This window comes from Microtus pennsylvanicus, chromosome 12 (assembly GCF_037038515.1).
Source record: "Microtus pennsylvanicus isolate mMicPen1 chromosome 12, mMicPen1.hap1, whole genome shotgun sequence".
NCBI lineage: Eukaryota > Metazoa > Chordata > Mammalia > Rodentia > Cricetidae > Microtus > Microtus pennsylvanicus.
In genome coordinates, this window is record NC_134590.1 from 44,736,928 (window position 1) to 44,744,088 (window position 7,161).

Here is a 7,161-nt window from a genome sequence, read left to right on the forward strand (position 1 = left end):
ACAATTCTCATATGTACTCACTCATAAGTAGTTTTTAAACATAAAGCAAAAAAAACCAGCCCACAAATCACAATCCCAGAGAACCTAGACAACAATGAGGACTCTAAGAGAGACATACATGGATCTAATCTACATGGGAAGTAGAAAAAGACAAGATCTCCTGAGTAAATTGGGAGCCTGGGGACCTTGGGAGAGGGTTGAAGGGGAGAGGAGCAGAGAAAAACTTAGAGCTAAATAAAAATAAAAAATAAAAAAAGAAACACTGCCTTAACCACAAGATACCAGTGTCAAAGGAAGTTTAGCTTCACAATAAAGCTTTGGGTTTATGCTTCTCCCCTTACATAGACTGTACAATGAGAAAAACTCAAAGAGACAGATTCAAAAGTGCAGGCGTCCATGAAAGAAGGGTAGAACCCTAGTTTTGATGTTTTTGTCCCTTTCTCACAGGTGCACCTAGTTCACGGGGCAGAAGGCCTGTCTGTGTAGCAGGGTGTCTCCGGGCCTGTCTGTGTAGCTGGGTGTCTCCGGGCCTGTCTGTGTAGTAGGGTGTCTCCGGCCAACATCGTCTCTGACCACAAGCATTTCTGACACTATTTACTTTCTCTACAATCTCAAGGCAACTTTATTTTTTTTTTCTTGATTGGTTTCTACTCTGATTTCTGCAGAAAGTCTCAGTCATAGCAAACAATTCAATACCCCCTTCTGCAAACATGCTAAGTACGTGTGTGCATGTGTGTGATGTTGTCAGTTTGGGGATCTAAATAAAACTTGGGGGGGTCATGGCAGCATCGCCATTAATTTTTACAAGTCTCTGTACACATAACATTTTACATCTCAGCAGGAAAAAGGCACAAAGAAATAACTAAAACAGCTATTTCCTTTGAGTGAAAGGAGAGCGTTTATTTTTCTTCACATTTCCTTGTATTTTCAAAAATTCCTGTTAAAGGTGTCTATTTTTATAACAGAAAGCCACACAGTTGTACAATCCAGTGAAAATTCTCTCTATGACAAGGTAAAGTAAATACTCAAATAACTTTGGTTAGTTTTGTTAGGTTGTTAGGTTTAATCCTTAATTACAAATTTAAAATAAAAGTATCACATGATCTGTTCTTTCTCTCTTAAAAAAAACAAAACAAAATAAAAAAAGACACCCCCCCCCCCAAAGTGTAAGGACAGGAAGCTAAGTTTCGCTTTTAAAGAGTTTTAATCTAATCTTTGAAACTATTTGGATAAAAGCATTGGAAAACATATTTCTGCTTAAAAAAAAATAAATCCTTATCCTCAGGACTCAGCAGCTAAGCTGAATTACTCAGACCCAGAAACAGTTTAAAAAGTTAATTAAAAACGCATTAAAGGCAGCATTGTGAGCATGGATGTGGCCATCTGCTATCTTGAGCGTTTGTCCTAGGGATAAGTTAGGTTTTGCAGACTTCCTTTTAGGTAGATTGGGGTAAGGAAGAGGCAGTGTGTGTGTGTGTGTGTGTGTGTGTGTGTGTGTGTGTGTGTGTGTGTGTGTTTTGGGTGGTTCTTTTTGGCAGTACTGGGAATTGACTCCATGGCCAAGCAAGCTCTCTGTTCTCGTCTACCGAGTTACACCCCCTATAAGTTCATCTAAATGCACCCATCAAGAAGAGGTCCCCTATAGTCTTTGTAGCTGTTGTTTTGAGACAGAACCTCAGTAAGTACCCAGGCCAAGCTTGAGCTCATACCACAGCCCAGGATGGCCTTGACCTTGTGATTCTCCTCAACCCAAGTAGCTGTGTTTTCAGGCCCGTGATACCTGGCTCAGTGAGACGAACTGGGAAATGTCTGATGCTCACGACCTCCCTGAAGAGGAGTTGTGTCTGCCCCATCTTAGAGTCAAGGAAACCCATGAACCGGATTGCATATCAGGTCTCAAGGCCATGGTTAGCTGAATTTGAGACCCACTCTGTGACCTTTACCCCCTGACCTCTGGTGGATCCCCAGTCTCACCCAAAGGGGCTTAAAAGCATTTCATTAAAGCAGCAACCTTCCAACACGAGCCTCTGCCAGAATCATGTGGACAGCCTGTCGAGCATAGTTTGCGGAATCCTCTCCCAGACATTGGGTCTGAGTCAGCAGCCTGGGTTTCCAGGTGACGCTGCTGCCGCTTCCTGGAGACTACACTGAGAAACAGTGGGTGAGAGCAAGACTCTTAACTGTGGGACAGATAAGGCAGTTGAGGCCTGGATCTAGAGGCCTCCCCATACGTTGGCCTAATTAATGGGATGCTTAAAGCTGCAGGGCCGCCCTGGCGTTGCTCCACCCCTAGTGCTCAGAGACAGCCTGTCTGCACCCAGTGGGTTTCTCAATCCTCAGAGACTTCCCTCCAACCTTGCTTGTTTTCCATTGGCTAATTAGCTCCCCCTAAAGTGCGTTTTCATTAGGCTAATTACTCACTTATGGGCCAGGATATTTCTCCTCTTATTTCATCTTCAAAAACCCACAACTAAATAGCAGCCCCAAGGGAGGTGGTGGTAGGCTTGGGGAGGGAGGAGGAGAACACAAACCTGTTTTGGCCAGTCTCGGGCAACCAGAGACCTCTCCCCAGAGGCTGACCCTGCATTGCGGGTACTGGATCATTTGCCAGCTAGGGCGGTGGTCTCCCGTCGAAACACAATGTGTGGGAAATGAAGCCTTTCCTCAGCTGTCCTTTGGAGAATAGTTAGGATTAACTTCTCTTGGTATTGGTTGTAAAGTCGGGGCTATGTGAAAATTTTCAGGTCTTGGGGCAGTTTTCCTGAACGATTTAATGCTGGCAACACGTTCAGGGCTGTAGAATTGCCCGTGTATTGGGGGCAGGAACTTCGGAGTCCTGCTTGGCCTCCTTCCCATTGAACAGTTTCTGCCCTTAGTTCTCCTTTCTCCTAGAAAGAATGGATTAGTTTGTTCTGTGCTAAGGTTACCTTTGACCCTGTGGAATTCTGGAGAAGTATTCTACCATCTCAGGTGCAGTCAGCTCTAGTCAATGGGAATGGGGATTTCTTGGACTTGGCACCCCCAGAAAGGAGGACCTACGCACTCTTTGCTTCAGGATCAATCATCTCCACCGTACCCCACAGGCCAGGGGAGGTGGGGCATAGCTCTGGGCTCTCGCTGAGCCCAACACAGACCTGCCTCATGTGAGGTAAGTCCCTCACAGTCTGCTGACGGCAGTCGCTCAGGTCTTGCCAGAGAGAAAAGTATGTAAATTATAAGCTGGAGTGAGGAGTGTGCGTGTTAAATCCTGCCACACTGCAGTCGCCAGACCAAATGCTGCCTGTCATGAATGGAGTCAGGCTGGAAAGCTGATCAAGTTCTGTCATGCCACTTCTCCTCGGCATTCGTCACCACGGCCCCTTTCCTCTCCTGGCTCAATTTCCTTAGTTTTATGGCTATGATTAAAGTTTTAAATTCAGTTCAAACTAAGGAAGTCTGAACACGGGAAGCCAGGAAAAGCAAGAGAAGCATAGGCAGGGATTAAAACAACCTAGATGGATGGTAAGGACACTGGCAGGGAGAAAGGAGTTGGGATTGCCCCAGCTGTTGCCCTGGGCGCCAGGGAGTGGCTGGATACTGTGCCTGGCCCACTGAGCCCTTGGAATCACAGCCCGCCCCACAAGCACCAGGCTCAGTACGTGCTAGGTATGAAGTAGATGATGGCCCCTCAAGAGCCTGGAGCACCTCCCCCTTCTGCCAGAATCTGTTAATTTAGTTCAGATTAAACTGAACGCCGGGACCATAATGCCTGAGCAGGGTTTGCCTCCATTCGGTTTGTTCTTCCTGACAGCTTTGAAGGAAGCCTTGGGCAGTTTCATTTCACTTTAGAAACACTTTAGGCCACTGGGGGTCTTGTTAGCAGGGCCAAATCTTGGGTTCCATGGAACCAGCACTAGGGAGCCAACTGTAAGGGAGCCAGCGCTTACATGTGGGCTAGTGAACTTGACTGTACCTAGGAACATTGAAAGTCACTCCGAGACACTCGCGACCCACTGGTAGAGTTTCTGGTCTGGCAACTGGGATTTTACATGCTTCCAGGGGAATATAATATGAAGAGAATTGATAACCACAGCCTAAGCTGCCTTCTCTCTCTCCTGTTACTGCTTCCTCACAGGCAAAGAAGCTTACTGGCATTTTCTAAAACTTAAGACTCCCATCATGCCGTCCCAGGCAGTTGGCACTAGGTGTACCTATGTGTCCTCAAGTTATGCCAGGGCCAATGGCCCATGCGGAAGCAGGGCACCAAGGCGTGTGAGACTGGCTGTGTGAAGGAACACAGGCTGCAAGCATCGAAGGACTCCATGCCAGGCTTGGATCAAGTGGCAGGGGTGTGGAGCCAAGACCCCAGGGTTCAGAGTTGGTCAGAGCTGTGTTCTAATCTTACCCCAACTGTGAGACCTTGCACAGATTCAATAATCAGTGTTCTCAGTTTAAAAATGGAGACCTGTGGGGCAGGCAGGGTCACACATGACCATACTCCCAGCACTTGGGAGGGGAAGCAGGGGCATAGCAAACCCTAGACCTGCTTGGGCTACATAGCAAAACTCTGCCCCCTCCAACTCCAGAGAAAAGGATAATAATGACATAAAGTGACCCCACTGTCCCTTCTAGAAGAGAAAAACCAATGTGGCCAAACAGAATACATGGTAAAAATAAACCACAATTCAAGAAGATTTTCTTGAACTTTAGAAAGGGGGTTAAAATTATGTATTGAAAAAGAATAGCCAAAACCTTAGAATATGAAAACAAGAACTGAACACCAAGACATTCTTCCCATTACTTACGTTAAAGAAAAGGACACACATCTAGGATAGCTATACAAAAACACTGAGTGGCTTCAAAAGGAAGAAAGTCATAGTAGAGCTAAAAGAAAATAAGAATAACACGTTCAAGTTTCTCAAGGAAAACACAACCAGGAATTTTATATCCAACTAAACTTACTTTTAAGTAAACAAGATACATGGAGTTTCACGCTCAATATGTAGATGATGAAGAGGATTGCTCCCCTGCAGCCTGCTGAGGGGGTCCACTAGAAAACAAGGGTCACACAACCCTAATGACTAGGCAAGCCACTGGCGATGTGGAAGCAAGACTAGGAAGGATGAAGGGCGAGTATGAGCTGCCTGCTGCTGGTGGAGGTGTGCTGAAGGCTTAAACAGCCATGCTAGAATGAGGGAAACATGTTCCAACTTTAGTGTTGCCTTGCAACTATTATATGTGGGTCGCTGGGGGAAGCAGACGAATGAACATAGATACTTTGCCCATCATTACGCCTGTCTTTGAGATCTGTGATTTAGTGTGGGGGTGGGGGGTACCACCTTAAGTGCAAACAGTCTGTATTGGAACTGGGAGTGACTGCAGGTGGCTGAAAAGACCTGTACCAACAACCAAGCTTGTTCCAGTGAATAACACTGTCAGACACAATTGGGACTTTTTGGGTAATTGACCGATTTGGGTTTAGGGAATGTACAAAATGAGCTTGGGACATCTTGTCATACCAGACAACAAACACACTTTGAGCAAGCAATGTCAAAAGGACTCCATGGAGTCCAAAGATTGGCCACTTGAGCTCCACTGGAATAAAAGTAGCAACGTCTTGAAATTTGTCAATCATTCATGATGTGTTTAAGTTAATGGTTTCACAATGGTTAAAAAAAATAAAAACAAAACCCCCCACCATTTAGAATAAGGAACATTTCAGTATATTGATAATCAATAAACAAAGAGAAAGAATCAGTGTATTCTAGCAGCCTTATATATTCTTATACTAGTTGATTTGTGTTGCTATGTCAGAATTTAGGGCCCAGAAGTTATAAAGAGCAAATTTATTGGCTCACAGTTGTGCATGGAGACTGGGAAATCCATTATTAAGGCAATGGCATCTACACAGAATGAGACTTCTTGCTGTTCCATCTCACATGGGAGGACAAAGAGAAAACGGCTGCTTCTGAAAGTCCTTTAATTAAGGGGTGGGCCCACCTGCCAGGGTGGCATGCTCATGGCTTAACCGGGCATTAAAGGGACGCCTACTAAAGCAATGCTGTTAATACTGGCACCTGAATTCCAACAAAAATTTTGGAAAGGAGAGAATCCAACCATAGCAGCATAGCGCTACGTGGATCAAGATAATCACTGATCTGTCTTATTAACACACTAAAAGAGAGAAACCATGTGATTATATTAGTACATACAGAAGAGGCAGTTTTACAAAATTCAACATTAGTTTCTAATTAAAATTAAACTCAGCAAAATTAGGAGTAATTTCTTGAATGTGACAAAAGGTGCCTGTAAAAAATTGGTCGCTTAGATGTCGAGGTAATTTCAGTACTCGGGAAGTTGACGCAGGAAGTTTAAAGCCAGCCCATTCTGAACTACACGGTACCCAAACTCTCATCACCACGAGCAGCAAAAGTCTGGCTTTTCACATGATCTTAACAAATGGAGAGTGCTTCTGTCTTTAGTTTCAGGACATACAGGATGTTCACTCAAATTCTCAACATGTTATGGGAAGTTCAGCCAATGGAAAAAGACTAAGAAAAAAGTCATCCAGATTGCAAAGAAGGAAATAAAACTGTCTTTATTTACAGACCACATTGTCACTTGCCACTAAGCTATAAAATGTACAATTTACCACAAACCTCCCAAAGCAAATATATGTCTTATCCAATGTTTGGTATAGAAGACCAATGTGCAAAACTCTATTATTTTCATATATCAGAAATCAGTCAGAGATCAGAATTACACAATAGCATTTGCTATAACATTGAAAAATGTGAATCAGGTTTGGGTGTGGCTCAGTGACAGAGTGCTAGTCTAGCCTGTGGAAGGCCCTGCTTTAATTCCTTGTTTGTGAATCTTCGCCGAGCATGGTCGCACATGTCTGCAGTCCTGTCTAGCAAAGAGGCTGAGGCGGGCAGAACACTCGCACTCTGGAGTTTTAGGCCAGCTTGAGCAAGAAGATAAGACAGTGTCTTCGAGGAAACATCCGGCGAAAGTTGTGTAAGGCCTGTAGTAGTTCCCAGGCAACAAATGCAGAGACAGACTGTGGCATTACTGAATGAAACTTAAAAGGACCATATAATTGGTTATCAGCCAAACTGATCCATGGATTCAGTTTGAAATCCTAAGCAAAATCCCAGAAGCCTTTTCTTTTTTGAGAAG